At 40.1% G+C, this 22,592-nt stretch overlaps 1 protein-coding gene across 11 annotated transcripts in view; it reads left to right on the top strand.

Moving 5' to 3' along the window:
* Nucleotides 1–3,236: 3,236 nt before the first annotated feature.
* NAALADL2 (N-acetylated alpha-linked acidic dipeptidase like 2) overlaps nucleotides 3,237–22,592 on the top strand; it is a 647,972-nt gene continuing 628,616 nt past the window's right edge. For 7 of the 11 annotated variants that reach the window (XR_008467120.1, XR_008467121.1, XM_054206722.1 and 4 more), the window contains exon 1: nucleotides 3,548–3,750. The gene's annotated coding sequence lies outside the window, so the exon portion shown is untranslated. Of the gene's footprint in view, nucleotides 3,293–3,459; nucleotides 3,524–3,547; nucleotides 3,751–3,776; nucleotides 4,464–6,050; nucleotides 8,014–22,592 lie in introns of those variants that run through there. The other 4 variants (XM_054206715.1, XM_054206712.1, XM_054206714.1 and 1 more) reach the window with 4 other exon arrangements.

The raw sequence follows: 22,592 nt of genomic DNA, 5'->3' as shown, positions 1-22,592 counted from the left end.
AAATACATATATCCAATTAATTCTTCAGAATAAAAAGCAGAGACTGCCCATAAAAAGGAATTTCAGACCTTCAAACTACATTTGGCAGACGCTTTTAATAGTTTTTAATTTCTTGTTTCCCCAGGTGGGGTTTCTGTTATTTAAACGTGTGGTGTCTTTAGCCTATGTAAGGAAGCAAGACTTGACATTCCAGGCATGCCTACAAGTCATCTTGGTCTCAGTAGCTACCTTGATTAAATACCGTGGGAGTGGACGATAAGGGGCAGGACTGTAGGTCCCTTTCAGACCTTTAAAATGACAATTTTAAAGTTGGAATTCCCTCCTTCCCCTGCAGTGGAATAAATAGTCCTGCCAAATGCGATGATCTGTGTCCTCAAGTAAGGGCTTGAGAACATCACCCTTCATAGTGTCAGTCCATAAACTTGTACGTAGGATTTTTTTTTTTTTTTTTTACTGGTCGTAGGCTGAACTCTTTTAAAAATGAGATTTTTGTATTGGTACCTCCAACATGACCCGAAAAGGCAGTGTCTTAACCAGCAAGTACTAACAGAGCCACGAGATGGCACTTTTGCTTCACGTAATGACTACAGCTCAGTCACTTAGCAGGCTGGTAAAAAAACAAAAAGGAAACAAACCTAGTTTTAACCTATTGAAGAAAAGCAAGCTTATTCTTGTGAACAACAATTTAAAGTCAGTAGTTAAAAACATCAAATGGATTCCTTCCAACCCAGCCTTTTTTTTTTTTGTAAAACGAATTCTTCTTCTTTCTGCCTTATACAGTATCTCAAGACTGACTTAATGTCAGTAAAGTCTCTTTAAGCTTAACAGTCAACTTTTCCGTGTTTCCGTTAACATTTCCAAATTATCTGTTTATTATTATTTTGATAAGGCAAGATGCATGCACTGAGGTGTTCAATGGATGTGCTGTTTTTATGCGTTATTTTCTCTCAGAAAAGCTTTTGGAAGGCTTAAGTTTATATTTGAACACCTTGCGTCTTCTTTTCTAGTGATGTCACATGAAGTTTTTGCAAAAATGTAATTGCTCGGAGTTTTCTTCTTCAATAGTGTAAATCTGTTTTGGTTTTCCTGCATGCTGGGGCATAACTTGCTTTTGAAACTCACTCATGGCGTGCGTGGTCCTCATTCGCTATTGGGGGGGAAGACACTTCCTTGCCGGCTGTCTCAAGCTTCTCCTTTTGAGTACACCTCTGTACTACGAAAAGCAAGGTTTGCTTCTCCTGCTGCCTGTAATCAGGCAATCCCTGGCAAAAATGTTTGGGGAAGGGAAGAACTATTAGAACAGCAGGAGGAAGATGGGGGTTGGGAAGCGAAGCTGAACTGGTTTTAGCAAAAGGGTAATGAAATTCTAGACTTGAGCGTCTTTTTGCTATTGCTCGGAGTAATTTAGAGGCCTGTCCAGGAATATTTGACGAAGATGCAGCAGAGGCATGAGACTCCAGTCAGCTTTCTGGCTACCTAATACATTTGGACCCTTTTGTGAAAGCATGAGGAGTCATGGCTGCTGCACTGATTTGCTGTTGGAGAGGATTTCTCTGGTGCGGTAATAGCTGCCGCTTCTGCCATATTCTGAACTGTCTAAAAGCGGTTCACAGCTGAAGCAAGGAAATGCAGAACTCTGGTGGTGGAAAATGTGTTTTGAACTTCAATCTCAGCCTTTCCCATGGAATGGGTGCTATTGGCTTAAGCTATGTGGCACAAAAACCTCAAGTCTGTACTTACAGTGTGACTAACAAACCCAGTATATAGCCATGGCTCTAACAAGTAGGTGGTCTAGAAAAGAGGAAAACGTAGGAAGGAGTAAAGTTGTAACATGTTCTTGCAGGATAAGAGAAAATTGTGAATAAAAGCTGATGAATCATGCTTTGAGTAAATTTATTCGTACACCTAAATGCCAGATAGGTTTCTGTTCCACTGGGCAAGAACAGTATGCCCCCAGTTGCAGTTGTTTTGCTTCTGCTTAATGTTGGAAAAACTGCTTTATTAATGAGGACTGTAGATTAGTTCACCTGCTCTTCAGTGATTGCATTGCTCTGTGCTTTCTGAAATTGCTTTCAGAGCTATAGCAGTCCAACCAGACTTTCCCATTAATACTTTATTAGCAGAAGCTACTTCTGTTATAAATGCCTGAAATTTGCTCTGCTGTTTGCTAGTATGCGTACCATATGCATGGAAGACTTTTGAAAGACTTTGTTTTCTGCCTTCTCTGCAGTAGCTGTTGGGTTAAGATGCTTTTTTTTTTTTTAATAGTAGTTCTTATCATTAGGTAGGGAAAACATCTTAATTGTTTTCTCTTCATTTTTTTTTCTTCCCCTCCCATGGGGAGGGATATGTCATAAATGTCCTTCTGGGAAATTCTTCTTGACACATTTCCCCTTTTTAAAATGAACATTTCTATTGCTAATTCTCTTAGGGTAAACAATACTAACCCTGACTTCAGACAGTGAAATTTAACAGGCTGTTACTTCTCCTGCCTCTGTTGAAGGCAGCTGAGCTCTGTAGCTTGTGTGGTAACACCCAGGATTACAGGACAAACTGTAGATTTAGGACAGCATGGACAGCAAGGTGCTTCCAAGCAGAACGAAGTCATTAATCTGTATTGAAGAAATTCCTTTTTATAAGGAGACAGTATTGTAATGGGACTGCATTCCAGATCAAAGTTTACCTATGGGCACTAAGAGGCTTTGTTGAAATCAATGTAACTATAGCACTTCAGACACCTATGAGATACCTGTGCACCTGTGTTGTTCGATCCTGATGATATTTGTCAGAGGGATGACCATGGCGCTCAGATGTTTGCTCCCGCAGAGCTGTGCTGGGAAAACCTGCATGTCCTGGCTGGCTCTGGGTGGGCTTGACAACTCTCATCCCCTCCTGGGTAGTGGGTCTGTGGGTACAGGGTATGTCACCACACGGCTTGTGTATGTGCAAACCCCTGAGCATCCCGAACTATCACCAAAAAAGCCTTAAAACAAGGCTTGAACTATCTCTATCTGCTCGAAGCAAGGCTGGAACACCACTCTGTCTGTCAGACCTTAGGAATCTAGTCCATGAGGGAGGGAAACTCCTCTCAGCTCCTGCAGCTTGAATGCAGGCAACGGCCTCACCCGTAACCTGCGCGAACCTGTTGTCACACGGTGTGAAAAGCTTTCCACAGTTTTTCTCTCCCCGGGGCCTGGGGACCACTTCACCTCCGTCCCCGGCTGACTGGGGGGCGGATTATGGGGGGCCTCGGGCAGGGCAGGCCCGGCGGCGGGAGCAGCCCCCCGCGCAGGTAGGGACCCCCCGAGGTGAGGGGAGCCCGGTCGCTCCGATGATGGAGCCGAGGGAGGGCATCGCGCCCGCAGACTGCCCCCGGCCGACGGCCGCGTGCCGGGGTGGCCCCTGCTCGGCCGCCGGCGCCGCGCCGCTCGGGGAGAGCGCGCTCCCCGCTTTACGGCTGCTGAAAACCTCCCTCGGCGGGCGCGGGGCGGCCGTACGGCGCCGGGGCACCCGGGGCGGGCAGGTAACGGCGGCGCGGGGAGGAGGCGGGCGGGCAGCGCGGCCCCGGGGCGGCCGGGACCCGCTGTGGAGGCGCCGGACCCCCGGTACCGCCATCTTTCTCCCCCATTCACCCAGCGGGCGGGAGAGGCGGGTCCGTCGGTGTGCGGAGACCCGGCTGTCAGCCGGGGCTCGCCCTCACGCCAGCGCCGCAGGCAGGGAGGGAAAACTTTGTCAGAGCGAGACAGTTGGGTGGGTGTTTTTAGAAAAGTAACTCTGAACTCGGTAAATAAAAAAAAAAAAGTATCCGGGAGCCCGTCTGGGGGCTCCGCGGGTGCCGCTGCCGGGCGCCGTGAGGGGAGCGGGGAGCCGCGTCCCGCCACGCGCCGGCGCTAATTGCGATGTGCTAATGAGGGGAAATTGAGCGGGGCGGCTTTGAGTCAGCGCGGTTTGTCTCTCCTGGCCGGGTGGGAGGTGGGTTTGCGGTATAAGAGGTAAATGTGCACCGCGAGCGTGTCCGACATAAAGATGGTCAGTTGCGTGCTCCCGCCCTCCTCCGTCCTTACTCCTGAGGTGCCGCCTTGAATTACGCCGAATATTTTATTGTTTACTTTCCGTTCGCTTAGCTGTTTTGAGAAGTATGGACCCGAGCTTTGTTTCGGCTAGGTTTAGAAACTCAATTATGTGTTAGGTCCTTAAAACTTTTAAATATTAAAAAAGAGAAACCCGAAAGCGTAGGGATGTGTGGCACCTTGAAAACTTTCTGCAAGCCGTCAAGACAATGAACTGGACGAAAGCGTGCCCTCCCCTCCTTCATTTTGCGCACATTCAGGTTATCTGAAACACACATTGAGTAATTTCACAGGTTCCCGTATAGGATAACGTTGCTGTCCTGCTGCGTGATCCACGGGGTCTTGGTTTCTCCATCCGTGTGGAGCTCCTTGGCTTCAGTAGGTTTCTGTACGGTAGGTTTCCCTTAACTTCAGATAGCCTCAAAATTGTAATTAAAACTGTAAAGGCTACGGAGTTGACACTTGGAAATGGTGCTGAGGTATCTTGCTGACTTCAGCTGAAATTTGCAGCGTTGTTGCTGAGTCATCTGGACAGGAATATTCAGGGAAGAAATAAAGAATTTAGATTTTACCCTAATATGAACAGCCCGTTTCATGTTGGTTTATTTATTACTTGGTACGTATTTCTTGCATTTACAGGCAAATTTATTTGTTCAGTGGTTAGCATATGGAAAGCATTATATGACTGAAACTGTAGTGATGCCAGAGTCCTGTATATCAAGCAATGCTATATATATTTTTAGAATCTTAATCTAAAGAGATTTTATGAGTCCCACTGCATCTGTAATCCAGCATTTATCTCCAGTATCAACAAAATGAAGACTAAAAAGTATCTTCTGAATTTTGCTCTGGGATCATGTTCCTAAAAGGTGTTTTAAGGGTTTGATAATCTCCCATAAAGTTAATCACCTGAAGCAAGCCAAAGAATGATCTCTTGTAGCAGACCTTTTGCAGTTTTCTACAGCTGTAATTTTTAAATTAAAAGCGGTAGAGCTATGCACAAAACGTTTTCTTTAAAAAGAAAAAAATCTGCAGAAAATGGCTTTTCTCCAAGTTTTGCTGTGTTTTTCTTGTTTTAAGTGTCTATCTAAACTCCACATTTTTTTTTTTTCACATCCTTAAAATATTATGGAATACTTTTACATTGTTGAAGGTGTTAGGTGAGATGATATTAACGGGCTAAATTGCTGATAATGAGGGAGTACCTCTGTTTGTGCTAATGAGAGGCTATTTTGTTTGCTTTGAAGAGTTTGGTCCAGGTTATCTAAAGCAGAAAAACGGATTTAAGTGGTAAAAATGTGAGAACTGTGTAAGTCGATAAAAAGATGTTCATGAGTGTCACAAGCTGAAGATTTTTTTGTGGTAGCAGCTCCCAGTAGTCATGCTGAATCATATGACTTCCTGCTCTGTTAATCTTCATAGCTGAAATCTTAGCTTCTCACTTACGGTGGTACATACCTGCATTATTATTTTTTTTTTTTTCCCCCCTTCTTAAATAACCTCGGGGTATGAATACAGACTAGTCAAAAATAGACCTTTAAAGTGCTTTTTCTCCCTCTTAATAAACAGATTTATTTCAGAAGAGTAGTTCTTAGTGATGCACGCGTAACCCTCCAGGGAATGTGTGCTGTAGCTTTTCATTATGGTTAATCTGTCAAATAGACACCTTCTAGATCCTCAGACTTTTTCATTGGTTCTGGAGCTCCTACTCTAAATGTACTTTTGTTGGCCAAGGTAGCGTTCCTGCAGTACAATGTATTTCTTTAGTAGGGAATCAGTGCTTAGACTGTTGTGCCTTTTGGTTTTTTTTTTCTCCCTCCCCCCCCCCCCGTGACATTTTGCTTTAGCGTTTAAGCACATGCTTCTATAGAATATATCTATAGATGTATCTTCTTCTTCTATAGAATATATCTATAATTATCTATCTGTCTATCTAGTTATCTATATATATCTGTAGTTATAAATGAATTTATTAGGAGTATGCAATGTAATGTAAGGAAGTCGTTGATAGGTGGCTCTGAATTAGTGACAAAACTTCGGGGTTTTGGGGTCCTGTAAGTTCCCTCTCTGTGCAGAATGCTCTTTGGGTTGACGATTTGTAAAACAAGGGTCACAACACTTTCCTGAAGATAGCTGTTATTAATCCAGCTGTGAAATATAGGCGTGATCTTCAGCTGTGAGATATAAGACAGATACTCAATGTCTGGTTTTTTTGGAGGGGCAAAGTTGTTTCTTTTTCCTGCCATGTGGAGATAGTGTGGTGCCATTTTTATTTTTCACTGGGGTTGGACTTTTGTTGTGTGTTTGATCTGTTGGAAGAAGTTGCTTTTTGTGAGGATTTTTGTTTGATTCCTTGACAGACGCATCTCAGCCTAAATTGGTAACTGCTGTCAGGAACGTCAGTCATATTTTTTCTAATACTATATGCCAGAACCTTCTATTAGGTGGCCATGTACAGAGGGGACCAACTCTGTGTTTATATCTTCCCTATAGGTTGTTGTCAATCCAGCAACCACTGGGGCTGTGTACGGCCTGCCAATAGCAGCCACTGCAGAACAGTTTTGTGTTGGTGTGAGGAAACGGACTTTTATGAATATAAAATTTTGCACTAGCACTTCCATGGAATGCGCACCACAGCTTAGTTCATGAGACGGCTATGTTGCCTACCAGTTTCTGCAGCAAACTGCTTTGTTGATATTTTTATTTGAACTTTCTGTGTGATAAATTTCTGAAACTTACGTATGTGTTCGTTTGTTTGCAAACCAAACTTCTTTGAGTTGATATATTCTAAGCAGGATGTTTCTCCTCTCCCTCTGTCCGTTTATATTTCTCCTCCAAAAGCATGGGTAAGATTGCTAGAGCAGTAAAGTAAGCACTTGTTTTTTTCCTGATTTCTGTGGTTGCATGTCATCTTGATTTTTATTTTTAAAGTCATTACTGGTTTTAGATTTGGAAATTTTAGATTTCCAGAGCATGTCAGCAGAAAAACTTGCATCAAAACACATAAGTATACTGTTTAGCAGTGGAAAAACCCTGATTCTCCCCACTCCTCCTGTGCACTTAAATCGTAAAGTGAAGTGAGGAGAAGAAATGTTTTCCTCTCTCCTGTTTGTTCCCTCTAATTTTCTTTAAGATTTTCATGTTCCTTAACTGCATTGTTGAAGTGGTTGAGAGTTGAAATTTGACGTGGAAATTGCCTCCATTGAGAAGTAACTCAGTGTTCTGACTGAGTTATGATCAGGTAAAAACAATGCACTCTATTCTTGGAGCCCTAGCAACATGTGCATTAAAGCACTTTGTTTCTCCTCAAATATGCATCTCCTGGCTCTGTCAGTTGTGTATGCTTGGTTAACATCATTGTGCAGGGAAGTAGGAAAGGTCATTGTTCGTTCTACAGTAACTATGTGGTGAGTACAGCTCTTACAGCCCAGGATGAGTGCAGAAGAGCAGTTATTTTCTATGAGCCATCTGCTAGCCATGGCACCTGTTCATCAGCTGGAATCCAGCAGGGGAAAAAAATGTTAAGATTCGAATATCTGAAAACATAGTCAAGAAGTAATCAAATAAAGGTTCACAAACACTGTTCTGGTTTCTTGTGCAAATGTGCTTGCAGTGCTGTGTGAATATCTGAGAAGCACAGAATACGTACAGGAGCAGAATAAAAGTGAGAATGTGCTATTGTTCATTACTGATCCTTTATTTGTGTTGAAGATCAATATCCTGACTTTACTGGCATTGGCTGTTGACCTCAGTGAGCCTTGCCTTTTAACTCAGGCTGGTAACTCTCTGTACTAGTAAGTGCTGCATTCCTCCTTTATACAGAGCCAAAGGATTCAGCCATCATACAGTTCTTCTGTAGTTTCTGCTTGAAAATCAGCGGGAAATGCCACCCAAGCACATGTGTGTAGGGAGAGATATAAGAGTCATCTGGGAGGTTGAACTGGTAGGATCGCTGGGTCTGTTCCTTTGTTTTCTTGTCACTGTTGGTTTTTAGCTTCTCGGTTAACTATTTTCCCTGTAAATATGGATTAATTTATGGGCGATCTTAGGGAGAAGGTTTAATATGATCCAGTCTATACATGACTGAGCGGAAATGTACGGCATCTTTGTTTTTGACGTATGTGAGATCACTCCAAGAATACTCTGTCAAGTTTAGGTGTTTGTACTTCAAGGATGATATTAAAGTCAAAGAGAATTCAGGGAAGAACTGTAAGAATGAATAAGGGTTGAAAATAGCTCCAGAGGGAAAAATTCCAAGAGCTCAATATCTTAAATATTATCAAAGACAAAGGCAAGGAGGGACTTGATTGCAATGTTTAAGTGTATACATTGTGAACAGAAATTCTATGATGAAGCAGAAGATGATGGTATAACCAGATCCATTGGCTAAAATATGACCCAGACAGATTTGCAGTAGAAATAATAAATGCATCTCCAGCAATGAGGGTAATTTATTGCAGGTTATGGTAGGATATTCGTCAAAGGAAAATTTTAATTTAAATGTGATTATTTTTCCTTTAAAATGTACCTAAATAAAAGTTCCTCGAGGGCCTATGTCCATGTTCTATAGAAGTCAGAGTATGTGATCATAGTATTCTTTCTGTATCTAAATACATGAATTAACATAAAAAGAAAATAATAAAACATGGTTCTTTAACCCAGGGTACTGTTGAAATTGGAATGGAGCTGATAGATAACTCAAGGCTTTTGAAGTGCCTAAAGTGCTTGGAAACAGTGAATGTGTTTTAGAAGTTTTGTACTGAAGATTGAAGATTGCTAAATCATGTTGGCAACAAAATTCTTCAGCAATGGAAAGATGTCACTGCGCTCAATTTCTGTGTTAGCAGGGATTGGCCATTGTCTGTAAATACTAGATTAATGTGACAGCTGCTAAGATTCCTTACATGTTTTCATGGAAGTACTGTGGAAATAATAAAGATGGTTGAAGTCTAGAATCTGAAAGAAAGATGAAATTAATAATAAAAAAATCCTGCTGTCACTGAGTAACTCTTATAGAAGAGAGCACCTGGGCTGCTTTTAGAAAACCGCTGAGTACAACAGGCTGGTTAACAGAAGAGCCTTCTCTGTGTGGGGGGGAACTATTGGAGGGTTTGCAAGGAGGGATTTTTAGATCCTGCAGAGATTTCAGGGAAATCTGTGTTATAACGTATTATCTCTTGCAGTGAAGAGCCAGCAGGAATGTTCTGAGTTTTTCGGTGTGCTCGGTTTTACATGCCTTTAGCAGGCGATGCTTTCAGGTCTTGGGCTTAGTGGAACTGTAGGCAGCATAAAGAGAAATAAGAGAACTGTAAATCAGAATAGTAAAACCTCTTCACACTTAAGTTTGACGGGAAGAGCAGAAATCAAGCTGAAGTGCCAGTCAGATAAGATGCAACTGTTTTGTATGAACTCTTCAGCTTTTTGTAGAAGATACCAGGAGTCAGCCTTCAACATTATGAGAGGGTCATCAAAATAAATGAAAAGGACCCAAGCAAACCCAGATCACTCAGTGAAACCAGTCTTTTTGCTTTAATCTCTGAAAATACTGAAGCAATGACCAGAGGATTGATTACAGCTGGTTTGGTGAACAGATTCATGTATACAATGAGCACCAGCTGGTTATAATACTGCAGCAAATTAGAGGAGGAAAAGTCTGCAGCTGGAAGGATTTTCAAGAGTCTGAAGAGGATTGTGCTTCTTGTCTCAAGTGATAATGTGCAAGTATCCAGAAAGTTTCGTGGTAAATGCTGAAGAGAAGGCGAGGTATTTGTTGGAAGTCTTGATCAATGTGAGAGTTGGAGATGTGTGCAAAAGTGGTTTTCTTAGGGCTCAGTCAAGAAATTCTAAGCCACTTACTAGTGAGAAACTGTGCAGTGAAAAGTATTTAGTGGCTTAGAAACCAGTGGGTGATGGATGTATGAAGTACTGTTGGAAAAAAAAAAAAGGGATTCCAAATGTTATAATTGCAGGAAATCCTGCATGAGTGCCTGTGCAAGGTAGAGATGTCTGACCATGCATTGTTTGTCTCCTTACAAAGTAATTCATGGGTGTGTATGTACTTTTCTCCTTCAGGACTGTTTTTATTTTTGAAATTACTATTTCTTGTCTTAAGTTTATATTTAGGTATTTTACTTAATGTTCGAAGTAGCTCCACACAGGTTCTACCTTTTCTACTTTGTATTTGTGGTTCATGTTAGGGATTCCCTAAATTTGTTTCAAGCTTTGTCTTTGTAATGTCGATAAAAATTTAACTTTTATGAAAGAGAGGAATTTTTTTTTTTTTATGCACTGACTTAGGCGTAAGACCATTGTTAATGTGTGTGATACAGGGTGGTATACGCCAAGTTTGTGTTTTGAAAAGATTAACTTTGGCAAAGCCCTAACGAGAAGTATCTGTGTGGAGTGATGGGTGAGAAATTCTTAAAAATACATTATTTGCAGAAAGCCATGTGTATACTGGCAATTTCCAAGTAGAGTTGGGTGTATTTATCTACCCATTATAGTTCTTATTTTACGGATGAATATGCTAAGTGCTATTCAGAATTATTTGGCCATATGTTCCTGTTTTTATGGAACTTCATTTTGCATGCTCTGTATATAAATAAAATTATTCTCTTCGTGATGGTATGTAGTAAGAGGAAGAGAAAAGAATGTTATTTCAAATGTTATACCTTTTGCAAAAGAGCAGATGGTGTTTGTATGTGGGGCTTCAAGTAAGTTTTACACTTTGAAGCTACTGTTTTATTCCGGATTGTCTAAGTGAAATTAGCGTTTCTAGCTGTTCCGGAGCATACCAGGTTATATTACACTTGATGTCAGTCAGTGTGTTTTAAAGTCAGTAAAGGCGTGGAGTTACCTTGATCCTCTGTAGCTTTATTTCACTGTATTCTTTGTATAGCAGAGATTGGTGTCCGTGTGCAGGCAAGAGTTGTTGGCAGATGATTAATTTTCTGATTTGTCTTTTAATGTGAAATTTGAAATCCAGTGGTCATGCTAATTGTGGGACAAAAACAAACTAATTTGGTTGTAATGTCTCAGCGGAATTCATAGGTGGAACTACAGGCTGCACTGAAACATTAAATTATTAAACATGCCTTTTAATAAATGTGTTCTAAAAGATTTACATCCATGAATCACAAACATCATCTGGGTGAGACTAAGGGCAGGGTTTTACATTGTATTGCTGTCTAAATTAGTTAATTGTCTTTCACTATTCCCTTGCTTAGTTGTTTGTTGTGTTTTTTAATGACGGTATTTGGGCATGTTTAACGACATACTTTCCTTGTGGTGATTTGCTTCAGATAACTTGGGTTTAGAACTATTTTAGTAGGAACAAATCCATATGAACTCTGGCACAGAAATTATTTCTTTCATGAATATTTGAAAGTGTAATTAAAGGGTAGCAAAGAATATTGAACTGCTTAGATACACACCTTATATCTACAACAAAAAAAGGATTAGGTGGGGGACTCACAGAATCTTATAATCCTCCTGTTGATAATCTTCCTTTTGATACTGGCTACTGCTGTGGGAACTGTTGCAGAGCATCTACGGGATGAAGGAACTACTTCTAAGGAGGAAATTGGAACCTTGGGGATCACCTGTATGTGCAAGTGACATGTGCCTCTGCCTAGTATAGTAGACTCTGTCTGAGGCTGAATTAAGGAAGCCTAACAAAATATAAGTGGATTTACTCATTTAGAAGGTCTCTGAGAATATCTGTGGAAGAAAATAATTGACAGATCAGGCTGCTGCTTCCCTTAATTATTAAATGAGACAGGTGTGATGCACTCGTCTGCATTCTATAAATGGGACTGTAACAGCCATTCAGACCATGCATTGAGGGGAGGGCAGAAGAAAAAAAGTTCAGATTATAAAGGCAAGATAGTTACGTGGTGTCAAAAATGTGCCTCTGGAATTTTTATTTTAATAGTGAGGTTCTGTGTTACTGCATATTTTTACTGTCTCAGTTGAGAATCAAGCCTATACAATATTGTTTATATAAGTGCTTGCACAAGAGAGGCCTGTGTTGAAATATTCGGAGACGCCTGGTCTTGTTTTCAGGCCAAAGTGTGGGCCCGGAGCTGACATGTGAGTGAGCATGTGTTCGACATGCTGAACTACTGGTTATTCAGTCTTCCCAGTCACAGACAAGCATGCAAAAGTATCCAATTTTCTCCTGGGATGGAATGAGAACAAATGCAAAGATATTTTTAAATCAGATTGAATTCTTGTTTTCCTACGAGCTAATCAGATGTATTAGATGCCTGATGAGTGTCTGCTATTTGAAAAACAGATACGACATGGGCAACTGTGTCTGGCACAAGCCAGATGGTTTGATTTTTTGTCTTCATGGGAATAGTAAAAAAATACATGTAGTGAGCAAAGAGGCTGTGGAGAACACGGTGTTTCCGGGGGGGGAAAAATTGCATTTCTAGTTCTGATCAATTACCAGACTTTGCAATTTTAATACAGAGCTTTTCTTGATTACTGGGTTGTGGCTACTTTCCACTTGCTTCATCCACCTACTTGTAATGCTTTGAAAATGAATATTTTGAGATGTGCGTCGGCACTTTCATCCTCGGTCAAAAAAAGTTGTGGTTTTTTTTTTTTTCTTCATGCTTTCTAACAGCTGTTTTTCATAAGTGTGTGTGTGGAAAAATACTAATTTCCCATGTGGCCTAGATGGCTTTTCTGCACTGTTAATACTCCACCATAACAAAAAATGATTCTGTGTAGACACTTCATGTATTTTGTATGGCAGCACTTAAGTCTAGATTTTGAAGTTGAGTAGATAATTAACTTTGAAAGTTTAAATTCACTAAATTTGCATGTGAATTTTACATGGGTTTCAGTTTTTAAACCAGTTGCAAAGAACACTTCAGTCTTCTAGAGCAAATAAGGTCTGCTCTGTGGGAAAAAATAGAATATATTTCAAGTGAATTTTTTTATTAACTTGAATGTTCAACAGTCCAGCACTTCAGGAGCGAGAAATTCCCGGAAGGAAAAATGTTCCTGGGAGGTGTGTTCAAACATAGGATACTCATGTGGCACAAGTGTGGAGTTTTCTGTTGTTTGGCTTTTTTTGTAAAGTTATTTTTTTTGTTGGTCCACTCTGTTTGCAAAAAGGAAGATGCTGCTGTTTTATTTTGTTGAGTAAGGTACAGATGGTTCTTGCACATAAAAATTATCAATGTACTGTTGAGTATAGGGAACTAAAATGAGATACACGTTTTCATATACATAGTGGTTATATACTCAAGTATGTTAGCACACAAGAACTTATTTATGTATGCGCAGTCTTGATCAGATAGCCTTGTGGCTTCTGAATTTGAAAATAATTCCATTAAGGTTGTAGAGAATATTTATAGGAATTTTTCTGAGTCTCTGTCCTAAGAGGAAATCTGAGATGTATTAAAGAATTGTTAATTTCATAGGGACTGTATAATTTGAAGAAATATTGAATTGTTATTTCAAATTATATGCAAGTAACCTGAGATGCTCTCCCTTTTGAAACAGGTATTAGTGTTTCTCTTAGGCGCTGTATGTATAATGTTAAGGTTGAAACATGTTTGTTGTCTAGTTGCTAATAGATCAGGGTTCAATAGAGTTGTCTTTGTGTATTAGTATCTGAGAGCAGATGTACTGACTGTCTCTGTGAGGGTGGGGTGTGGTATAAGGGGGCTATTATCCAGTCTTCCTTCCAGTAAGAGACTTGTGTTCCAATACATGAAAGGAGGGGAAAAAAGTGCTAGTGGATATCAAATTATAGTTGAATGATTGTAAATAAAATACTTGCTCTTGATGCTGCTTCTTAATGGAGAATTGGTTTTTGTTTGGTATGTCATTCAAGCATAAACAAAAGATTTGGAAAACTTAGTCTTCTTCCATCTTTCTCAAGACTAAGTATATTTTTGAAGAATAATACTGATGTATAAGGACTACTTTCTGCTCTTTGTTTGGCTTATTTGGGTTTTTTCCCCTTTATAAAATAAAGCACCTTTCTAGTTGTATAATGTGCTCTAAGTGGCAAAGCCTAAGTAATTTATTCCTTTTTCTAGCAGATACTGTGTGTGATTCAGTTTTGAAGTCCAGTTCTTCCTACGTTTAACAGAGACACTTCTTCTTCTTTCTTTTTCAGTTGAAAGGAGTTAATTAATGACACTTCCTAGAAAGATAAGATAGGAGTGTTACTGGGGAAAAAAAGAGGGGGGGGAAATTTCTTGACCTTTAGTGCATAATTATTTTTAGTACAAGTTCAAAAGTCTGAAAATCACTGATGTCCTGAGAAGGCATAAAAGTGCCTGTGTAAAAGACATATCAAAGTAATTCAGTTTTTCAGAATTGAAATAAATGTGATTTAAAGGGAAGCTGTCAAGATGCTTAGATCTTAAAACCACATTAGTGGAAATTTGGTTTTTATTCTGTTAGAACTCTTGTATTTACACTATTGGTTCCAGAATAAATTAACTGAAAGCTGTAGAAAAGCTTCAGAGATTATTATTGCGGTGCTCTCTAGGGAATATTAATCCATTTATTGTTTATCCCTTGCTTTGGAAGAATTCCATCTAGAAACTTTTATTCAGTTACTTTGTGCAACGTGAAGTATTACAACCTGCTATGTGAATGTACCTCTACTTAAAGTGCAGATTGACACCGAGTTATACGGGTTTATGAAGAAAAGTGAAAAAGAACAGAGTTGTCTTTGAAACTATGCAGATGACGGACCTCACAAACTGGCTTAAAATGTAGGACTGACCCTTGTCCTGATTTGCTTGGAGCAGAAATTTGGGCAGATATTTTACAAACAAAAGGAAGCCAGCAATCTGGAAACAGATAAGACTGGAGTAATTCACCGATGGGAATCTAGACAGAGGGATCTTCTTGTCTTGGTTAGCTAAATAACTCTACCTAGGAACATTCTTTAGGCACCAAGAAGTTCATCAATTTACAGAAGCTAATGTAAATATTACCTCAGTCTTTCCTGGTAATCTTTTTAAAATCAGAGCTTTTCTTAAGACTTCATTTCTGATAGTCTTACAGGCACTGACCGTACCGTAACAAGCAATAGTGTGTGTGATTTCTTTGTTTCAGAACGTTTTTTGATATTGTGCTATACTAATCGGGGTCTTCAGAGGTCTGCACTGTGTCTGTTACTTATTGCAGCAGGTTAAAAATTAAAAGGGAGTGCCAGTGAAAATTAATTTCATCAGGAGTACTTTCTGCAGACTCAGTCCTAAGAGTCTGGTTTATCAGGGCTTAATAATAAGAGCAGCAATACTAAGTAAAGAGGGATTCGGTGTTTACCCAAGATACTGTTAAGATGAGAGATTTCTGGAGCTTTTCCACGATGCGTTTTTGAAGGCTGATAGCATTTTTGTAGTACTTGTGTCTTGGGTTTGTTTTTTTTTATGTATTCCCTTGGCTGTGTCACATGGACTGAACAGCAGGTCAGACTTGAACAAAATAAATACACACTCCCTACAATTTGCAGAATTTTGCAATGGGATGGAATGAAGTTAAACTGTTGGAAAGTTTGTGTTTTTTAAAAAAAAAAAAATTGGTCTTCCTTTAATGGATTATAGATTAATACTGCAAATATTTTTTAAAAAAGCGCCTTCTACTAAAGTACCTGCCTGAATTTGTAAACTTTTAAATGATTTTCATTAGCAGCCTAGTGTCTTTACATTATTTAGAGGTGGAAATCTGGACAAGATTTATTCCTCCCCTCAAGCCGCTAACCTGTGTTTCTCTTCAGGCTTCTTCTGACACCGTTTTAAGCCCAAGTTTCCAGGGAGTGGATGTGTGGGTGTATTAAGCAAATTAGAAGACTTTACCTGTACTGTGTACCAATCCAAAATGAGCCTGAGGTATCTGGTATCTGAGGTGTTGGGCTTTTGTAGTGACTGCTTTAGTCAAGCTGATTTGGGGGCAATGAAACTTGGATCTCTGGATTTACATCTTGACCACGCAGTGCTTAAGTCAGGGCTCATGCTCAGGAAAGCATTCATATTTGAGATTATATGCTTCCCTCAACTAAATTAACAAATTAATGAAGAACATTTGCTGAAATCTCACTGACTTCACTTCTTAGTGAGAAGATAATTACTTCTTTCATGAATAAAGATGTGTGGTCACTGGCACAGTCAGATGACTATGAATGTTTCACAAGTGTCTAAACCAACATATGGGTTGCCCATGTAGCGCTCTGAATGCTTTAAGACTTGCTGATGTGAATAAACCTGGTTCTCACACGTGCAGGGTCCCTTCCACGCAGTCCATATTCACACAGGTTGGTGTATCCCTTGCACCGAGAGCAAATACTTGGATTCTTGAAGTGAATGTGATGTACAAGTGTACCATACTAATGTGAGAGTACAGAACTTGCACCTTCTTACATCAGCAGACATCAAAGGCATCTTCCAAATTAATAGTAAAAGATGATGTGGGGAGGAGAGAGCAGAGTCTTTGTTGTCTTGTTACAGGAGTAGAATATGACAATACAGAGCAGACTTGAAAAAGTTGCGTTAGAATATTGAGTACCTCAGAAAAGTCTGAATAGTTGAAATGCATTGCCATAGTGTGAAGCAAGGCTGAGATTCAGTAAAAAAACCAAACCAACATCCTAGCAAATGAAGTTGGAATGCATTTTTATTGCATTCTTAGCTTCAGGACTAGCTTTCTGAATTGGATTCCTAGTAAGAATTTGTGAAAATTTTATAAGTAACAAAGATTCATGAATAGTTTATTTCAGTTTGATTTTTTTCCTGATCTATACATGAGTATATTAGCTTTACGAGGCCTTTAAGGATTCAGACAGGTTTTTTTCTAAAATTCAACTCGTATTACTATCAAATTTTGTTCCCATTTAACAAGCAGAGACATTATTTAGCGGAGATCACTAGGGAGCTGCAGCTGCACACATCTGTAATTCATGCCTGTTCTGCTCCAGACATGTCTGGTGTTAGACCTCAGTGGACTTGAGTTCAGACCTGCTGCAGATTTGGCAGTTTGAAGATAATTAATTTGGTGGAAATAAACGTGTGAAAAGACTTTGAGTGTTTTGTACTGCTGTTTTGACTAATGCAGGCTTGACTAATACAGGTTAGTTGTGTCCTCCTTTGTTTTTCTCTCTCTCTTCCCCCCCCACGTCCCCTTTAAGTCACATGATAATGCTTTGACTGGAACAAGTGGCCACTAACAGGTAAATTAGTCAGTTTATAGAATGAGTCCAATCTGAGAGGTGAATGAAAAAATGTAAAACCCCAACCCCCCAAACCCTTGTTTATATAGTAGTTTATAATAATATATTTATGTATTACTGAAATATAGTTTCTCCAACCTAGTTTCAAGTTAATGGAAAAAAATATTTCACTAGGGTCAGAATTAAAATACCAAGAGCAGTGCTAATACTTTATCGGAGTAGAAGTTATAGAATTCTGCAAACTCTTTGTGGTCAAACCAGCATTACGTCTGTGTAAAGTAAAGCAGGATTGATGCTGTACAGCTTGACTACCTGCTGGAGCTACTCGGGAGGCTGTTTGATGCTCTGAGGCTGCAATGGTGTGGAGTTCCCTGTGTGCTGATTTTTCTGGTGTTGCTGAATGTGTTAATGGGACCAGGACACGTTAAAAGCAGCTTTCCATGAGTTGTAAGCCAGGAAATGGAAAACTAGTAGCTCAGTTGAAGCTGGGGATAGGCTTTTGTGGAGCTCCTTAGCTGACATAACGTGTTCTTCTCTACAGTGTGTGGCTATTGGAAATGTGGGCACGGGCTTGAAGAAAATTGTCTCAGCCCCCCTTTTTTTTTTTTCCCCTTCTCTTTTGTAAATAGCCTCTGGTCACAAGGAAAATGTTCATAATATGAATATCTAACTAAGCACAAGAGGGAATGACATTGGATTTGGAAGACTTGGTCAATATTCAAATATAGCCAGTGTTCCCCTCTATGGCCTTTGCCAAGGCCATTTTTTTTCCTGTGCTTTTACTTTCCAGTCTATCAAGTGAGTGATGTTAGGCTGTCTTTCTAAAGAAATTTCAGAAATTGCAGTAAAAAGCAGTGAATTAGATCTAAGAATTATAGTTTTGTTTAGTCGTATGACTTTAGAAACCTTATTATGTCACTCCAGTTAGCAGCCAAAACTATAATCTCATTGAATGAATGATGAAACTTATTCTCAGTGGCAATCAATGTCTCAAAAATGAAATATGTGGCAAGACAGTTCCTAGGATAATAAAAATTAAAAACGACAAAGCAAAGGCAATGTAAATAAATATGACCTTGTTACTTTGTGCACTCAGGTCAATGATCGCAACAAGCCTATGCTTCTTTGTGCTGAATATTCATGGTTTGAATAGGAAGGCTAAAAATGGATAATTATGGAGGCAATGACATGTTTTGTCAGGCTGTGTTAATATCCTTTGGGCTGTAACTTAATGCTGATCTAGTAGTAACAACATCATAGTGTCTCCAGCTTCATGTGAACTGTAGTTCCTGATTGATGATAATGCATTCCACTGTGACTTACGCTTCTCCTGTGCCCAGCTTTAATGTGTTCTTTGACTTCCCCTCGCAATGGATCTTCTAGCATAAGCTCTAACTAGAATAACAGTAATTGAAAAATCTTTTTTGATAATGAGGAAACCTCTGCAAATATTCACAGCATATCACATAAAATTCCTGTGTCAGAGTTGCTTGGGGGACAGGTATTTTTAGTCAAAGATAAATGTCACAAAATAGATCTTCTGTCAGAAGGATGCTTTGGTTCATCACCAGGGGCAGAAAAACTTCAATGAAAATCACATTTTTTGATCTGTTTGTGTTCAGTTAGATATTTGTAGTCTGTTTTCCTTGTGAGCAGTAGATATTTGGAAAAACAAACAAACAAAAAAAAAACCAAACCAAAAAACCCTCAACCTCAAACACTTAAGAAATAGGAAGTGTTGTTCCAGAATGGATCACTGGGAGGAGCTGTTCATTACGACTTTTTTGTGTTAAATCAGCAACAAAGGAATGATGGAGCCAAACTTACTTTGCCATAAGTGGGGAATACTCTCTGTTTGTAGAAAGTGATCAATGGCTTAAAAAAAAAAAAAAAAAAAAAAAAAAAAACCAACCCAAAAAACCAGGAAGGAGTGGACAACAAGTTGACTATGAGCTAGCAACAGCAGTGTGCCCTTGTGGCCAAGAAGGCTAATGGTCTCCTGGGGCACATTAAAAAGCTTGTGGCCAATAGGTTGAGGGAGGTCACCCTCCCCCTTTACTCTGCCCTGGTGAGGCCGCACCTGGAGTACTGTGTCCAGTTCTGGGCCCCCCAGTTCAAGAAAGGCAGGGAACTACTGGAAAGAGTCTGGCAGAGGACTACGAAGATGGTCAAGGGACTGGAGCACCTCTCTTATGAGGAGAGGCTGAGAGTCCTGGGTCTGTTTAACCTGGAGAAGAGAAAACTGAGAGGGGATCTCATAAGTGCTTATAAATACTTCAAGGTTTGGTGTCAGGAGAATGGGGCCAGGCTCTTTCGGTGGTGCCTGGCAACAGGACAAGGGGTAACGGGCAAAAACTTAAGCATGGGAAGCTCCACCTAAACATGAGGAGGAACTTCTTTACTTTGAGGGTGGCAGAGCCCTGGCACAGGCTGCCCGGAGAGGTGGTGGAGTCTCCGTCTCTGGAGATGTTCCAAACCCACCTGGACACGTTCCTGTGCCACCTGCTCTGGGTGACCCTGCTCTGGCAGGGGGGCTCGATGAGGTGATCTTCAAAAGTCCCTTCCAACCCCTGCCATTCTGTGAGTGGTCACTTGACGCGAAAGGACTAATTCACTAAAACTGTAAAACTTTTATTGCATATTAACTGTAAAATGGAAGTACAGTTAGGCCACATCATGTCCAGTGGGAATGCGCTAAATGGGTAGGAGTTGTACAGCTGTCCATTAACGCACAGGAGAGCTCATGAGTTCCAAATAAGACCAAAAACCATTCCTACCATTGGACTACTGAAAGGATCTTTTTTAACAGTAATGCTGTTACACCTAGAAGGTAATCCATCTCATAAAGACCATTAGTATTTGTATCCTGATATGATAGAGTGAAAGGGGAAAAAATCTCTTTGTAAAAATTCTCCACCACTATCTCCATAATCTCTACTTGAGTGAGCATCAGCCAAGTGAGAAAATGAAAAATTATAACCTGCCAAGCATCAGTGGCAGACTGAAATGATAAAATTGCAAGTTAATAACAGTGATGCCTCAGAAAAATTTGCTGGCCAATTTAACATTGCTTTATCCAAGGTCATATCTTGCAGCTGATTATCTTTAGTAATTTGCAGATGAGGACTTTCTACCTTTCTTATGGCAAGTGAAGATCGGGGAAATGCCAGGTACAGTTTAAAACTCAAGGTTGTCAATCTCTTCAGATCAAAAGTAAATCATGTTCCCTGCTTATTTGCTTAAGACTGGGCACAGGAATTATTTCCATTGTAGTGAAGTGGGACGTCTGTGCTATCCTTTATGGCAGTGAGAAAGTCAGCGTAACGTGAAAACTCACAGTGGAGTGAGGCTGATGAAGGGATTGAAAGTAGGAGAAACTAAAGCTTGTCAGAGTTTCTTCTGGAGCAGACTCTTGCCTAACGTTCATGTGATGATTTTTACATAATAGTGTTAAAAGAGACTATGTTGCATCTTTTTGAGGTTTCTTAAGGAATGTGAACCTATTGCAGGCTAATACACAAGACACGCTGTATGTGGAGTCCTGTGAAATAACCAGCATGCTTTACTGGAATCCAAGGTGTGAAAATCATTAGTGGACTGTAGCAGCACTTAATTTCCTCCAGCACAGTCTACACAATCATCTTAACATTGCAGAGTGAACCTTGCTACATTTGCAAAGCATTGGCACGCTGTCACTTATTTAAAATAGACCATTCTTCAACAAATGGAACGTATCATTAGTTTATGGAAACTCCTGCGCTGGGAAGGGCTGTGCAAGGAGAACCCTCCATGCTGTTGTGTCAGTGTGGTTCTGTGGTCCCTTTAATGAAGGCTATGCAACAACCTGATATGCTGAGTGCACGCTGTGGTTCCAGGGAGATTTTGTGGTCTGGTGGTTCAGAAATCTTGTCTGTGGGTAATTGTTTTTCAACCACTGAGTTGTTGCTGTGCAGAAAGGAGCGCAGCACTTCTGTCTAACATGGAAAGCGAAGGGCACTTCTTACTGGAAGGTTGATGGAGTACTCTATTTGTAACTGCCCTGTTTTCTAACCATGTAGGTCTCTTCTGTCATTAAAATAATAAAAATACTTGAGCAGCTCTATTCAAGGACTCTCCAAAGGCATTCATTTTTATTCCTGTATGTGTGAGCTTTGTCAGCTAGGGCTATTCTGTGTTGAGATGGCCAAAAGTGTCGCTGGAGGGCTTTTCAAGAATGAGAGGATTAACTTGCAAAGGTGTTACTGGCGATCGTTAATGCTCACGGTGGTCAGGAGCCTGGGTTGAAGGCTCAGCCTCTAGAACCAAGTCATCTGGGTGTTTGCTCAATGGGAACGTGAGCTGAATTCCCAGCAGTATTTCCCAGCTTTGCGTGGAAGTCCCCTATCAGATCGCTCATGTCCTGTCTGGCTTCTGAGATCTGACAAGATTGCAGCTTGAACTGTTTAATTTTTCTCGCTGCCATGTAATGCATCATATTGAGTTAGTTCAGTAGCCCTGATCTAATGCTTACTGCAATGAAACTGTAAATGTATCAATCAATACTTATTTCAGTAAACGTAAAGGAAAATGAAAATTCTTTTGACAACTCCTGTCTGTTTCGTTATCTCTCTCGTTTTTAATTGCAAATCTGTCTCCTAAAGTTTCCACACTTCCTTAAAATTTGTAGCTTGTCTTCTTTCATACACATCAGGCTGATGCCAGCAGCACTGTCCTCTCCCAAACAAGGTTCCATCTCATGCATTAGGTTAATCTGCTGCATTCCTGCAGCAGAAGGAACCCAAATCTTTCCTGACATATCCAGGCAGCTGGACCTAGGAGCAAAAATTTCAGGGAATGTGAGACTTCAAACTTGATGTTTTATCGGGTTGTTATTTTTTTTCCTCAACGTAGTTTCGCTTTAGGATATTTGCAATGCAAGCAAAGCAAAGAAGCTTTAGTATTGCCATTCTCTAGCATCACTTGGTCTTATCTAGTGCTATGTGATGTCTGATATGCAGACCCTGACAGGCAGTGCTCTGTCCCAGCCAGCCAGAGCAGCAGTTGTTGGATGATGTTTGTGTACAAAGGGGAATGTCTTCACTGAAGTATCACGGAATATGATATTTTTCCCACTTATACTGCTTTCAGTGTATGCAGGAAAGTGTGTATCTGTGTGTAATATTTCTAAGTATACATGCTTTCATATACACTCTCTTCCCACCATTTTTATGACGGTATAAAAGAGTCTTAGTGGAGATTAAATTCCTCCCCTTTTTCTGTAAATCATACCTTTAGTCAGATTTCTAGTGTAGTAGTTTTCTTTTAATGTTGCAGATACT

The sequence above is a fragment of the Rissa tridactyla genome, chromosome 6 (genome assembly GCF_028500815.1).
Source record: "Rissa tridactyla isolate bRisTri1 chromosome 6, bRisTri1.patW.cur.20221130, whole genome shotgun sequence".
Taxonomy (NCBI): Eukaryota; Metazoa; Chordata; class Aves; order Charadriiformes; family Laridae; genus Rissa; species Rissa tridactyla.
This window is presented reverse-complemented; position numbering and strand designations above follow the sequence as displayed.